Source organism: Buteo buteo, chromosome 5 (assembly GCF_964188355.1).
Source record: "Buteo buteo chromosome 5, bButBut1.hap1.1, whole genome shotgun sequence".
NCBI lineage: Eukaryota > Metazoa > Chordata > Aves > Accipitriformes > Accipitridae > Buteo > Buteo buteo.
Genome location: NC_134175.1, coordinates 15,346,303 through 15,362,926, shown reverse-complemented (window position 1 = coordinate 15,362,926; position 16,624 = coordinate 15,346,303). Strand labels below are relative to the sequence as shown.

Below are 16,624 nucleotides of genomic sequence, written 5' to 3'. Positions count from 1 at the left end.
CTTCCCTATGTGTTTTCCATCAGTTCTGTAAACCCGTTCATGCAGCAGGCAAGGTAAAAGACTAGAAGTCAAATCGAAACCAGCTCCAAAGGTCAAACAATATACAACCCACCCTTGAGATTTTTACAAAACCACAAATCCCCAGCTGAACTGGACAAACCACAAGCTACTTAAAACCCACCCCAAATCTTAGACATGATTCTGTTCCGTAGAGGAAGCCTTTCTAACTCATGTGTAAGAGACAGAGAACACAGAAAAATGGTCGTCATGTAGGACTGCATTAGACAAAGGGTCAAAAGCCTGCTTGCTCTACAGATTGCTTATTTATTATCATTTTCTGCAACTTAATCCTAAAATAAGTGGGTTTCATGAAATCACTGGCTGACCATCACTTAACTCTGTCATGGTCCCTGAGGAAGAACAGTTCTAAATCTAAGTCAGTCTTTTCAATCACAGAGGAGCAGTTTAAAGCCTTATCCTAACAAAGTGAAGCCTGCGTCTCTCTAATAAGCATGACCGTTGGGGACCAAGGGACTGCAGCACATTGGAAAAGGCTGTGACTCTGTCAAAGCTGTATTTTATCGTGAAATTTTGACAAAGAAGGGGAGGAAAGCAAGGATGTGAGATGGGAAAGGAACCAGAGCTGAGTATGAAAGATAACCACTCCCAGGTAAAATCCTGCCCCTTTGGAAGGCAACAACAAGGAGCTGTGAGTCCTGGCAGGGCTGGGATTTACACAGAGATTAAAACCCAAACAACACTTCCCTAGTGTAAAAAGAAGAGTTTGACAATGCAAACACAGGCTATTAATGCATAACTAAATGTTTTCCTCAGCTTGCTTCTGAAAGACAATTACAACAGTTTTCCATGAAGACAAAATAAAAAATTCCTAAAACTGTCACCTCAAGATTAGTTAAAACACAGTGAGAAAGACTACAGTAACAAGTGATTCAAAGGTAGGTAAAGACTAAAACCAAATTAATGCGAATTAACTAACACATTAAAATGGAGTCTGTGATTTAACTAACAGAATAATGAAAGAAAGCTCTGATGAATGAAATTAAAATAACAATACAACACTTTTTGAATACATGCACTGTTGCTCTTTGTCCTGGTTTCAGCTGGGATAGAGTTAACTGTCTTCCTAGTAGCTGGTACAGTGCTATGTTTTGAGTTCAGTATGTGAAGAATGTTGATAACACTGATGTTTTCAGTTGTTGCTAAGTAGTGTTTAGACTAAAGTCAAGGATGTTTCAGCTTCTCATGCCCAGCCAGCGAGAAAGCTGGAGGGGCACAAGAAGCTGGCACAGGACACAGCCAGGGCACCTGACCCAAACTGGCCAACGGTGTATTCCATACCATGGGACGTCCCATCTAGTTTAGGAACTGGGAACTGGGGGCAGGGAATCGCAGCTCAGGGACTAGCTAGGTGTCGGTTGGTGGGTGGTGAGCAACTGCCCTGTGCATCATTTGTACATTCCAGTCCTTTTACTAATACTGTTGTCATTTTATTAGTGTTATCATTATTAGTTTCTTCTTTTCTGTTCTATTAAACCGTTTTTATCTCAACCCATGGGTTTTGCTTCTCTTCCCGATTTTCTCCCCCATCCCACTGGGTGGGGGGGGAGTGAGTGAGCGGCTGCGTGGTGCTTAGTTGCTGGCTGGGGTTAAACCATGACATCTTTAATGATCAACTTGGTAAAGTGGAAGAGCTTAAAGGAGGCTGAAGATCTCACAATACCTGGTTATAATAGAACAGAAGTTCATGAGAAAAAGCTTCTTAATTTGCCACAAATATCTGATTCAAGTTGGAATGTGATCCTAAAGAAGGCTTTAGTTAATGCACAGGTACCAAACATTCCTTTCTGTTTGTTAATGTCTTTCTGCCCCCCCCCCCTTTATGTTTATGGGAAACAGATTTAAAGAAAAAGTAGCTCAGTTAACTAACATGCATGGCAAAAACCCTGAATCCCAGCCCTTCAGGCAGCACCACTCAGTGTAGCTCCATTGACTTCAAAGCCAGTTTGCCCCAGCTAAGAGTCTGTTCAGAACAGCATGGTAGATGAATGCAACAAAGAGAAGCAATGACCACTTAAACCCAACCCAAAACAAAACAAAAACCCATCAGGTTTAGGAAGCCTATTTTGGATGTCCCACCTTGCACTGAAGCATAATCCTGTGTAAGGGTTGCCAAGAACTGAAACCTCCATGTGTAAGAGAACACAGGGCTGTGAGCAACATTGCTGCCACTGGCAACACTGATGGGGAGCAGGATAGACAAGGCTGGGCAATGAGAGCCGTTTGGCTCCTCTTACCTCATGGGCTTGCTGGCCAGAAAAGAGAGAGCATCCTTGAAGTACAGTAACAGCTTGTGCACTGCTCAACTGCCTGAGACGCTACTAAATACAATACACATCAGTGGCGCAGACATGATCCATACAAATGTCTGAATCTAGCTCCTCAGCAGCAACATCAAGTAACAAGACCAAGCCACAGTAAGGTACTAAGGGATCTGAAATACCTTCTCAACTGTTAAGATCTGCTTCAGAAGCATAGGACTTGATTCAAAGAAGTAGGTTGTTTTGTTTATCACAGTGATGACTACAAATGCCTTTGCAACTTTCTATGGAAAAAAAAAAGGCCATAAATTAAATCTATGCTTACCTCAGTTTGGGAGGCAAAGCAAAAAAACCACACAATGTAGCACCAATATAGAGCTGTCAAAACAAAGTTTTTCTACCGTTTCTATGATTAGATTTCCTTTCTTTCTGACATTCATGGTTTTAAAATGAGATGTAAAAAGAATTATTATTAGTCTTACAATTCAATATACAAGATGCTGTACAGAGCATAACATCATTATTAAGATTTTAGTCTTAAAAAGACAGAACAGCAAAATTGGAAAGATTACAGAGGAGGAGGTAACAAGCTGTACTTGTAAGAAGCAGAGTAGAAAAGAATTCATAACTAATGGGAGGGACGCAAGAGCTGTAGCAGACAAAACACGAGATATTACTCTGTGAATACCGGTAGTCCAAAAAGACATGTAGGTCTGAATATCTCACAAGAAACAAAGTGAGTTGGAAGGCAAGATAGATAGGAAAAAACTCAAGAGAACATGGAATAAATTCCCTCTTCAATGAAATATTGTCCAGGTGGGTGAGCTCTGAACTATAATGAAGTATTTTTAAATGTAGCCAAAATGAAAGACACTGTTATTTCATCTTTTCCCTGAACCGTCAGTTTTGCAAAAGAAATGTTGTGGGTCATTAGTCTCCAACACAAACTAGAACATTTATGTTTAAATGTAATAAAGTATTCATTAAATAATGCCATTATGTGTGTTTTCTACCTACTGTACACATACCGTGAATTACTGATAGCAAGCTCTAGGCAAAGGCAAGAGGAAAAAACAAGAGAGCTGAAGTGAAAACTACTTTTTTTTTTTTTTTTTTTGGGTGAAGCAGGCTGAACACACATGAGATCGATTCTGATATGTTTACTCACAAGAATAGCATCATCATTGCATGAATAGGCTTGCTGATTTCAATGAAAACTCAGAGTAATGCATTATTCAGTTCAGGTAATGGAATCAGAATCTGATTTAATTTGAATTAAGAATGAGTAACATGAGCAAGTCAGAAACAGAAAAACAAGAAACAATCCAAAGTGCAAAACACAACTTGATCTCTATCTGCAGAAGCTCCAAATTTCAGACCTGGGCTGTCTCCCAGCAAAGCGTGGGAATGCTTCCTTTCATTGTTTATTCTTGCCCTGTTACTCAGCTTTGAAACAGGGAACTAAAAGCAACCATGTCATCAGAGTCTGCCCCTTGAAAGCAACTGTATCATTCAGTCCAAATCTGCTTCATAAATTTATCAAGTTCCATCTTAAAAGTCATTCATTATTTTGCCTCCCTTATTCCTACTAGAAGGTTTGAGAACCTTACCACTTAATAGTGTCTAATAACCTTCTTCTAATCTCCACTCTAAATTTATTCATAGCCAGTTAAGACACATTCATTCTCATGCCAGTGTTGTCCTTTAGCTTACATACTTGTTTTCCTCTTGGGTATTTAACCATGCTAAATTTATAGCTAACACTCAGCATACAAAGCTTCATTTAGTTAAACTAAATACACCCAAACATTTAATCTGTTCTCCTATGATGAACTTTGCATACGCCCAAACCACTACAACTGGTGCAATTTGATTTCACCTTTTGGGTACAAGTGGATGCTTTTCACTGTTATCCAGAGGAGGTAAAGTCAGAGCTTCACATAGAGATAACAACACATCTTCTCTCTATCGAAAGTGAACTGGCTGGTATATTTTAGACTTATTCTTATCTTTTATTGGGACTTCAAATTTTGTATTTAAATCTGAAAATGTGCAAAAAAACCCCTCAAAGTAAACCCACCCAAACCCACAACTGCAGAAAGTGTCATCTATGTTCTTTCCAATTCAGAAACACCAAATCCTCTCTTCATCTTGTGTATAGAAAAAAAAAAAAAAATTGTTCAAAGGTTAGGAAGTGAACCCTGAGTTTTGGAAAATAAAGACATCTGCTCCAACCTCAGAGTCCTGACACATCACCTGGTCTTTTGACCCTGCAGTTCCTCATCTACTATGACAATGATATTCCCCTGCTTAGCAGAGGTGTATTAGGACTGCAAGGTGGAAAGACAGTACCATTTTGAGAGTGCCCAAGCATGATACGGGAGCGCAACAATGATAATGTAAAGCACAGGACAAGATGACTTCAAGTGCTTTAAGTGCAACATTCAGAAATACTTGTGGTCAAGCAGTGGCTTCACATCACAGGCCTGCAAAGTTCTTTTATGACTTAACATACACATGTGTAGGCAGCAACATGCTAGCAAACACAAAACAGGACTCCAAGCTTTCTGACCAACAGAACCACTGGTGCACATAAAGGTAATACACAGGGATCCCAGCGTCACACGCTCTCAGGGAGTACCAAAGATGTAGTACTACCTGCTACACTACGCATGCCAGCAGCCTGAGTTGACACAGTAACTCCCAGGAATCAGTAAAGCATAGCAGCATACTCTTACTTGTGCCACCTCCAAAAGCCTTAACTTAAAATCACTGTCACCTATCATTCACAGTGTTGCACTGTACTGTTCCAGTCTACTCACAATGTCAAATTCCTCCTTCAGGGACATCTAGCTCTTAAACTATCTCCACTCCCAAACATATAGAAATTCATGTACTTTCTGCCTTTTCAAGTACCCTTCTGATACCTTACATTTAATTTCTTTTTTCCTATCTACTACATCATGCAATTTGGATTGGTTTACTGAATGCTGACATGGGAGACACTGCTGTAGGCAAGCCCCTACATAAAGGAATTCATGATGCAAGTAATGCAAGTTGAGCGTAAACACAAAACCAAATTGTATTACAGTGTAGCATTTTAGTTACATACACAGGTTCCTAGGAAATATTGGTCAAAACACTTTTTTTTGAAAAATAAAAGTTGCCTTCTCTAAAACTGACTTCGGTTGTATGTGTGAAACAACCTGACAAAACACCATTTTGAAAAAAACATAACAAGAATGTTTATGAAATAGTGAACTGTATTTTTTTTTGTTCCAAACCAATTTGCTTTAAAATTAATTAAAAAAAAAAAGCTAGTATAAATCAAAGACATTTCAAAGGTCTTGGAAAAATGTCTTCATTTGGAAAATTCGGAACTGTTCAGAACTGTTTTGGTTCAGGGCAACGCATTCTTTTAATGTTCAATATTTTTCATGGGATACATAACCCAATACTATTTCCCCTCTAATCAGAAGACATTAATGTGTTGCAGGACTTCAGTTTTAAGTCATGCACTGTGCAGAATACGATCCCCTCTGTTTGTTTGATAACATAGACAGTTTTAGTAAATAAAAATAGAAGCAGTGAGGATTTTACTCTGGCCCACAGACAAGGGTAAAGTTTATGGAAGCACAAAGGTCACAGGATGAAGAAAGAAAACCAAACTACAGTGAGAATTGCTGCATACTGAGAGCTAATTTGCACAAACGGGCTAGACAGAAACAGATGGGATGTGGGAAAGCGGGAGAGTGTTGACTAATGACACCTGACTGCCAGATGACCCTGTAGGTTTGCTGGCTTGCATAGCACCTGAAACTGTGCCAGCAGCCACTTGGAACTGCCCTCTCCCCTCTCACATTTCATTAAGCACACTCACCTTGCTCTTCTGCATCGTGCAGGAGCTCAGAGAGAGATTACACAGCATCCCCAGGAAGCATATTCTTTCAGTTATACTGCCCTTCTATCCCCAGTTTATCGAGGAGCTGTTTAACTGACTGCTGCTCACTGCTGCAGGTGTATTCATTGCCGTGCCTCAGGGGAACTCAGTTTCAGTAGCTCTTCCGTGACATGTATCCCGTTCCAGTGTTTCTGCAAAACTTTACTTTAGGATGGAGGGAATGTATCAGCAAAATACCAGGATGTAAGATGCTATCTTCAGCTCTCATTTACGGCTTGAGATATTCCTCAGCAAGGTTTCATAAAAGCGTATCAAGTGACTGCTGTGTCCATACTTTTTTCATGGGCCCCGACACAGCAAGTCACACTAGGACAGGTAGACAACAGGCTGCAGTCCACTACTACTCCTGGCTCCCACTGGGACAGAGAAGCAGTTATACATGGGGAGTGGACAGTTTTGTTTTTTTAAAGATACATCTGGATTTGGGACATGGTCAGTAGCTCTTCTGCTAATAGGCATCTGCTAGGTTTGATCTCATACCTAAGGACCACAGACCTCATCAGGCATGGCTTCTGTTGAGCATCTCCCCTTTCAACAGGCCAGTTCTTTTCTCTTGTACAAAAGGCTACTGGATTTATCCCTGAGCATTGGGTTGCACAGGAGAACTTGGAGATGTAGCAAACTGTGAAAGCTAAGCTCTATTCAAATATGGGTGCATCCTTTACTGTTGAGGATTTCTTGGCTGGGCAAGGGCATGTGAGCAATCCAGCCATTAGCTGCGAACAAAGCATAAGTTTACAAAGTGCTGAAGCAGACAAGGATGCTGTGTCCTCGTACGCTGGGAAAAAGGAAGATAAGAAGAGCCTGACAAACAACTCCTGGATGCCGAAGAATGAGATAAAAGTAACTGCTGGACACCTCGTGAAGAAGCTTGCACAGCCAATAGAGGATAAGATAGCGTCGTGTGAAGCGGGGTATTGTACCAATTAGAGTATTGTATAAGGCGCATGCACAAGCGCATAAGGTATATAACTGTGCTAAAAGTTGTAGTAAATGGGCTTCACTTGATCACATTGGTCTGTGTGTGATGTCCCCTGTGGATCCTCCGCAACACTTTACTGTCCCAGAACCTTTTGCAAATGGCCTTGCAGAGTTTCCTGAAGACTCTTATGTGGTTCTAGGAGCAAGTTTTAGTAGGGCATGTGCATACTGTGGTACTCTGCAAAAACGTGAGGGGTCCTAACTGTAAACATCAATGCCTTGGCCATCCATTTTTTGTAGTTACCCAAGCAGGATAAATTACGTTATAAAACACAATATTGAAAGACAGGCACTCACTAGGGAAAACAGCATTTTAATTTGTGGGTATATATAGAGAGAAATCCAGCTTTTGTTTCTGAACTCCAGCAACTTAAAAATAGCCAAATATGTTTATTTCTTGAATAATAATAAAAAAACCCCTGCTTTGGGCTGAGACATTTTATGCCAAGTCACGATCTAGAGCGGAATTTTATGGTCGAGTTATAAATGTGAAAAATATGGGCTTATAATGGAAATCCTGACAGACCCTAGTAGGTGCTCCTATAATATCTTGAATTTGATTTAGGAGTGGTTTTCAATAACACTTTCCCAAGCCAGTCTGTTGGGGACTGCTAGGAAAACTTTAATGTTTCCCCCCCCCCTCCCCCATCCCCAGTGCAGCTCAGTGTACTTTATGAGAATGCTGGTATGTTCAGGCAAAGCCAGCCTTCAGGGCTTTTGTAGCCTGTGGCTGTCAGGTCCCCAGTATCAGAGACCCTATAAATGTCAGTGCTAAGTGCGCCTTCCATTTTAACAAAACAATAAATTGTCTATCTCTGTGCAATAAATTGCTCATTTCTGTGCCTTTGCAAAGGCCGATGTGATTTGTAAATGGCTGAAAAATCTGCCTCTGCTTTTTTCCTAACAACTATGAACCACGGGGAACACTGGATTTTTGAGGGGAAGGGAAGAAGCAGCCTAGATAATCCAGAAGGAATCAGGTTAAGACTGGGAAAAGAATGATTACTACCCATTACAAACCTCTCCCTGTCACTGACAAGCTGAAAGCAAGTTAACATCCCTGCTCAGGACCTTACGCAGTACAGAAGGGTACAGCTCACTAACACAATATGTACCATACTGTGCAGAAAAGAAATCCAACCATGCTTGCGTTAGTAGTTCCGACCTTAGTTTAGTCCTCCAGTACCTGCTTTGTCCCAGATTCCCTATGTGTCCTTGTCATTACCCGCACCCTTCACATTTATCCCCCTGTAAATTAAGCTGTCAGAAAGCTACAAGGTTAGCCTACGCTTGTCTTGTAGACAGCGTAGTCAGTGGAGAGACATAGTCACCTTCAAAGGTTGAGTCATTCCACCCAGCTCTAGAGCTAATGACCAAATATATATACACACACACTCTAAAGACCATAAAAACCTCAAATACTATCAGACTGAGGTTATTATAGCATGCAGAAGAGTCTTAGAGAATCGGACGTCAGAGCACAAAGCTGGAAGAAAGATATATCTATAATTTTTATATAAACCCCATCTTACATTTCTGATGCAATCTTCCAGATTAAAATATCCCTCTCACACAACCTAGAACAGCACATGGGATTCATGCAGTCACCAGTTAGCTGGTATTAAAACCCTCAAAGCCAAATGCATTATTATGAGAGAAATGAGGAAATTGAGGTCCATTCCAAACCCTGTAATGAGACACAACAACATAAAAACTCTGGTGGGTGGCAGGCATGATGCTCCTGTGCTCTTTCAGAGCACTGAATGGGCACCAGCTAGAGGGAGCCAAGCAGCCAGAGAATGAGAATGGAGAAGAAATGATGACACTAGAAGAAAGAGCAACAGGAAATAGAGGTTGACACAAAATGCTGTAAAAGTAGGGGAAAGACAGAAGAAAGCAAAGGACAATATCACAGAGAAAGAGCGTGAATTTGGTGAGTGGACAGTCAGCCTGAGGTGAAAGGAGAAAGAAAGAAATGAAACAAAGGAAAAAAACTCACTTGTTCAACATTTGACTTGATGAATTATATCATGCATTCCTTCATTTTAATGCTTTTCACAGGAAATGTGGGCAACTCCTGTGGACAACTGGGTTTGGTAGAAAAGATAAAGAAGTTACTAAACCAGTTTAATACTCCAGATGAAATGACTGGTGAAGAAAGGGGAGGAAACTGAATGAAAGTCTCCATAAATAGGTACATAACTATGCAGGAAAATGTGGAATACTGTGCCTGCCAAGGAAACATGCAAAGCACAAACATGCTGTAATTATTTTTAATAGGATCCAATGCCCTGATTTATTTGGAGAATTATTTCCAGCCACAGCAACTAACAGTCAAGGGAAGAGTTGCCAGGCCCTGATCCTATGTCTCAGCACACTAGCAATGGCTGCACTCAATGTGCCTACATTAATCTGAGCATGGCAGATCAGACACGATGACTGAATAAGGTATATAACTGTGCTAAAAGTTGTAGTAAGTCCTAACGTTTATTTCCTGCCCTGCCTTGGATGGAAAAAAAAATATCTTAATATCTGAGACGACCAAAAGAGACTTCTTCAGCATCTTGCAAAAGCCCAAGACAGTCCAGTTAACCACATCAAGAAAGAAATCTGTACCCTTTCACCACTTAAAAGCTAGGATGCAGAATTCTGCAAGATCCACCTGAATTTTGTTGCAAGGGCTTCTCAAGTTCGTATGAACCTTTGTAAGCCAGCTAGCTGCCCAGCAGGGGTACCAAAAAAGTCCCTGGGTATAGGCAAGGTGGGGTAATTTCCCTCTGAGACATGATGACATTACCCTCTTTCAACAAGAGCTAACCAGAAAAAGGGTCCTTCATTTCAATCTGCCATCTGCGGATATCCAAGCTTTCCAGCAGAGTGAGAAATAGTCATGATGAATAGGAATAAGAAAAGCAAACTGCATAGAGGTATTCAGGAGAGTAAGATTATATTTTCCCCACCTATTTTGATTTTGCTCCTTCACACAATTAAGGCCTTGTTTCAATATGGCTTTAATTTCATAGCCCGTGGTTTAGATCCTACTCTTCTATACATTGCACTTCCTAATAGAGCAGCCCCATTAGTAAACTACATTTATGCTAATGTACTTGCTTGCAGTGATAATTATCATAGCCCTTAGCCCTGGTCCTTGCCAGTGTGAGCACGTCAGGAGGGGTTGGTATAGCATTATAATTATACAGTTAGCCTTGTCATGGCAAGGAGCTCTGGGAATAGAGACATCTTGAAGCTTAAAATGTAGACAGCTGATAGATGACTGTCATTAAGCTCCTCTGTTCACTCCATGATGGAATAGTCACTGAGCTGTAGGGTAGGCTTCTTTAATGAAAAAGAAAGACCTTGAACCATGGCCACTATCCTCCACCTCCTCTCAACTTGTCCAGTGACCCCCAATTCCTCCCACTTCACACAGCTTCCCTCTCATTCCATCTGCAGCAGAATAATAAAAGCTGTCTCTAACAAGTCATTCCTAATCCATAAAGACTTGATGGAGGAGAAAGGCTCCTCACCTCACAGTACAGCCAAGGGGACCTCACTTGCCTCTGGTCACCCCTGCTTAGAGCCTCCCTCACTCTATTCATGAGGAGTGCAGGCCAAAACCCATTTAGCTGAGGATGTGAGGTGAGCGCTGCTGTACCAGCTTCTGGGTCAGCTTCTCAGTTGCATAAATCAACACAGATCCTTTGAATTTCACATAGCCTGTGAATTTACATCCAGTTGAGAAGCACTGCCCTGGGCAGTAATAAAATACGCCTTTCTAAAAAGCCTGGCATGGAGGGAGGCTTCAGGAGCAGTCAGCAGACAAGCCCTCCTTTTTACCAAGAGAACTACAGAAGGGCACTGAGCCCTGTAATGTGAACCAGCTAAAAGGGAGAGAGAACAGGACAGCAGAAAGAAGCAGTAAGGAGGCTTTGCAAGCGCCTTTGGCTTGATGGCTCCTGGAGACTCCCAGCTGTGTATTTGCACTGCTGGCAGGGAATCCTTAAAGAGAGCAATGACTGCAAGTGTGCTGGAATAATACTCAACAGACTTGAAGACATGCATCTGCTTCATTAAAATTCAATCTCCAAGTTCCTCTGTCTCTTTCTTTCCTAGAGTGTTCTCAAACATTGTTTTCCTGCATACCTGGATAACTGAGGCTGTGCAGGGCTTTAGTTAAGGTAATTTGAGAATTCTTTTATATTGAAAAGGTATAAAAAGTAATCCCCTGAAGTACTTTGTTTTCCTCCCATGACATTCCACTATCAAACTACTTCTGCTTTACCTCATTAGTATTCTGAGGAGTTGCGAATGAATTATTATAGTTCAGAATGCAAAAAACAGGACTGGCAGCCCCTGGGGGGTACAGGCCAGAACAGTATGGGGCATTGGCTAAGACCCAGGAGAGCTGAGCTATCCTCCACAGGCTAGGTGATCGTAGGCAAGTTGCTTTGTTTTAGGAAGATTGCTTCCTTTCTCACTCTTCCTCTGCCTTGTCTTCTTTGGGGCAAGAAAAGTTTGTCTGCATTCGAACACTGCTCTGCCAAACTGGTGTGGATGTAATGCAAATCAACAGCAGCAGAATGAAACTGTAATTGTATCAGAAAAAAACAGTAAAGCAGTAGATGGGGCTGCCTGTGTTGAACTTCTATGTTGAATTTAGCGAGTGTTGTGTGCAATGTTACAGAAGCAAAAATGGATTTCTATATGCCTTTGAGAGAGACAGAGAGAGGGCCTAGCACAGCACAAAGGCCCACGATTATAAGTCCAACAGGACTCAGGCTAATTTTTCCACTAGAGTACCAGTGAGAGGATACAGCCTCAAATACAGATGCCTTATAGATAACCTCACCTAGCGGCAGAGTGTAACCAACTCTTTCTAACTAGAAACCTCAAGATGTTTCTTCTCTCCTTGAATGCATTTCTGTAAGAATGTCCTCACCCCCACAGCTCCAAGTTGCCAGTGAGTGTGTTTGGGCAGCCCTTGCTGAGAGAAATTATATCAAACACATTGAAATATCAATGCACACAGTACCTTTTTCTTTCTGTGTGTGTGTGTTAAATCTTCCTGATTTACATGTATCTGTCATACACTGGCTGACAAGGATGTAATTCACCTACTGAGAATTCACTTATAGGCTTGTGCTAACCTTACAAAATTTGATTCTCAATCTGTTTCTCAAGTAGTCACTACTATGGACATCCATGAAGCATTACTCCATCCTTCCATACCCTAAGGCCACCAAGGTTGTCACTCTTTCCCCCACACTAGGAAGTATCTTGATACATGAGCATAGTCTACTGCTTTACTGGACATCAAACTCCACATAATATTGCTGTGTTGAACTCAGAGCTAAAAGGTTAAACATTCAGTCCCTAAGTGAGACAGTACACATAGAAGTGAGACACAAGGAGATGTCTTGTGTATCTGCAAAGCAGAAGGGAAGAACCCCCTTAGACACAGCTGCTGTCTAACAACCATGTTTTATGCAGAACGCTTGGGGGCTACTCTATTTTTATAACTTTCATCTGTAAAATAAGAAGCTCAAGCTTCTGGAAGGAGAACACAATTACCCTACAATGACATAACAGTCAGAATAAATTCAACACAATCTGTATAAGCAAAAAGAAAAAGCATCCAAGCTTTTTTCAATTGGCAGTAGATAATACTTAATAACTGCCCTATTGTCAACCTTCAGAAATGATCTCCAGAGCCATATGCAGGTTGGCAACCAGGCATAGCACCTAACTAGTTTTTGCATCTAGTTGTACAGAAGTAGAGACATATGGAAATGAACAGCCTGGCAAAACAAGTGAACTCTGAAGCAATGACTTTGATAAATAAATGCCTGCACATTGGCAGATGGAGAAAAGCGCAGTAGGGAGGAACTGTATTGCAGCAGCAACTCGATTTTAACCGATTCATAAAAATCAGCCTGAACTGCGGAACTGAGGCATTTCCAATTCCTTCAGTCCTCTTCTCGTTGGGGAAAATTCTCACCATAAAAAGAGGGAAGGTGAGGGTAGAAAGGTGTATCTAACATGAGATACCAGAAGCTGCTTCAAGGAGCAGAGAATAGGACTGGGAGGTCACTGATCATTTTTGCCTCTTACTACATTGCTAATCACGGTTTTGGTAGCTTTCAGAAAGACACAACCAATCATTCCCAAAAGTCTAGAAAAGTAAGATGTGGAGAGACATTCTCAAGCCGTATGGCAGAGCCTGAAATATGAGCACAGTGGATACAAGTACATGGGATACACAGACCTTTCCCGCAGTGAATGGAAACTTGTGCTGCATGCAATAGCCACCTTCTGCACTCATTCCTCTGGAGACCAGTCTATTTGTAGGCAAATTGAATCTTTCCTGTTTGCAGGCTGCAGACTGATTCCTAGTCACTGTTAAATGTGACAGATGAGTGGAAAACAAGTATTACTACTCCCCTGCTGCTAGCAGGGGACTAGCACGTTTATTCCACTTTTTGGGAAAAGGGGACTCCTTGTCTGGTGACCTCAAAGATTACTCTTCCTACCAGTTCTGAAACATTTTCTTGTTATGACCTCTAACCCCAATCAACATTACAGTCTGAGAGATAGCAAGGGAATAGGCATTCCTGTATCCCATCAGAAAGCACAATGCAACGCAGAAAATGCTGTGCAGCATTTGCACTACTCTTACATATTATGCGGTGTGCACAGCCTTGTATGTCCCTACCTCTTTCTTCTCTCCACTGATAGCCTCCTATGTAATAATTATGATATTATTTTTATGCATAGATGCAACCTGACAGGGAAGATTTTCAACACACAACTGTCATTCAAGGTCTCCAAAGACAAGAAGAAAATAAAGAGTTAAAGGTACATTTTAATTCTTTGGAGTCTACTTCTGCAATAGGATTGCATCATACTGGCATGGTACGCAATTAGTCAGTACCTGTGGTGACCTTCTCAACTATAACAAGCCATCCCCTACTAAATACCACCGCTATGCATGCAAAAGCAGCAAAATGCAGAACTCCCTATCAGATGTCTACTGATTCTCTCCATACCCAGTACCAACCACTGCAGTAAAAATAACAGAAGGGAAAGAGACACATAAAGAAACCAAGGAGAAAACAATCCAGAGGAACTGCAATGGCCCAGAGTTAACAGGTCAGCCATATGCACCAAGTACTGCACTTTTTCAAGAAAACAGTCACTTACTGCTGTCCCCTTCATGGGTAGCCAAGTGGATGAGCTTCATGCTGTAATGTGAGGCCAAGGCAAAATTAACCTCAAGATTACAGTGATGCAGAAGAAGATTAAATTAATTAAACTTCAAGAAACCAACTAAACTTCACTAAACTTCCCCTCAATAATATGCCACCTTTTGTTATAAAGAAATTCCCTTTCTCTTTCTGATACTTCATCAGTTAATATTACGTGTATGATCTCACTTCTTTGCACTGCTTGGTTACCCTCCATCTCAGAGCTCAAATATCTATAGTAACTCATCTTCTCCTCCCGCATCACATGGTGATCAAGAAAACTGACAGGCAATGATTTTCAAATGGGTGTACCTAAATCCAATCCCCATATTATGCTGAAACCATTTACAATGGAAATCAGTTTAGAACCCGTTTTACTTTGATAAGAATCACCATGGGAAAACCATGACCTGCCTTCCACAGACCCTCCCATGGATCTGTCAGCTCTGTAAGCCTCTACTATGGATCAGGCTATTTGCTTCACTAAATCAGCTGCCCACATAAAGTCCACAGCAAAGCAAGTACAGCTATTAGTCCAATGAGTCAATAGCCATATGCATGCACAAAGTAAAAATAAAGGTGGATTATCTTTTCAGGTATGCCACTGTGTAAATGTTTTGTAATAAATAATAACAGCCACTATCAATCAAGAGAGTGGAGAACAGATCGGGAGAAGGTTGTGTTGAGAGAAAGGACTCAAACAGGAATATGTATTTTCTCCGCCACCTTCCTTGGTCTGATAACAGACCTAAATACACCTTTGCACATCTCTAGAAACAGGCAAACCCCATCAGTGTGTTCCAATATTCCGTGCAACTCTGGCTGCTTTACCACGACAGCACAGCAGAATCACAGATACTAACACATCTACAAAATGCTGGAACATCAGAATGTGGGCTGGGGATTTCCCCCCACCCCTTTGATGGATCAACTCCTCTACCCAGCATTATGCTCATTTCATCTACTGTCACCTTTGGGCAAGTTTGACAACAGATCTGACCCTCGAAAGAAAATAGTCCCTATTAATGATGAACCTCAAAATTCCTCCTCTCATTGAACAAAAACTCAGGGCTAGCTGAATTTCTCAGTTTTCTTACTTTTGTAAGAAAATATTTTGTATTTAAGTTTTTAAGAGAAGTGAATGTTCACTTGATGGCTGCAATTTGGTCCAGCAAAACAATTCCAAATCTTCAGGTTTCTCTCCAGTGCTAAAAGTTTAACATTACAACTTAAATTAAGATTTCATAATACAGGTTGCAGCAAATTCACTTAAGGCTACAGATTTAATATAAGAGAGCAGTCTGTGACACACGAGTATGTAACAAGCATTTTCACCAAAATAATCTAAAACTTTAAATAACTTCTAAATAACTCTAAATAAAAAATGGGTTCCAGATTCTCATTCATAGTAACATCATTGTACACAACTCTGTTTGCACAAACGAGCCTTTAAAATCGATAAAAACTATGGCCCTCTATACTCCCATATCTTGTTATTCTTAGCAACCAATTATGAGTAATTTGTTCTTATTACAACACTGAATACCTAAACATACCTAAAACCAAATGTGAAACACTGTGCAAAGATTATATTAGGGCTGCATTTATGACTGATACTCTGTTCCACCTCAGCTGAAGTGCAGTCAGTGTCTGAACCATAACAGATTCGCTGCTGCTCCTAAAACCCCACAGGAAGGCAGAGAGCATTACACCACGGCAAGCAAAGCAGGATCCAGCCCTTGAGATTTCCCATTCTGCAGAGACGAGCAATATTACACTCCAGCCTCAGCTGTTGTGATAGCTCTTAAACACAGCAGAACCATGGTGGTTCCCAAAGGAGTGACATGAAGTGAATACTTATCTTCTTGGCAGTGTGGGGGCAGACAATTGATGGCATATCAGAATTTAACTGGCAATGCAGATCAGAAAGGTTGAAAACTACAATGAGGTTAAATCAGTATCTATGAATAGTGAATAGTAGAAGAGGCTGAAAAATTATTCTATGCTCAGCCCCAGATGTCACACAGGGGGCTTCTTCTCCCACTCGCACTCCCCCTGCCCCCCCTGAAAGACTCCCCCATTAACACTGAGTTAGAAAG

The 16,624-nt window shown here is 41.1% G+C and overlaps 1 protein-coding gene across 4 annotated transcripts in view; it reads right to left on the bottom strand.

The window, feature by feature from the left end:
- Window positions 1-16,624, bottom strand: part of ERBB4 (erb-b2 receptor tyrosine kinase 4) — a 662,107-nt gene that overhangs the window by 92,543 nt on the left and 552,940 nt on the right. The gene's annotated exons all lie outside the window — the stretch shown is intronic.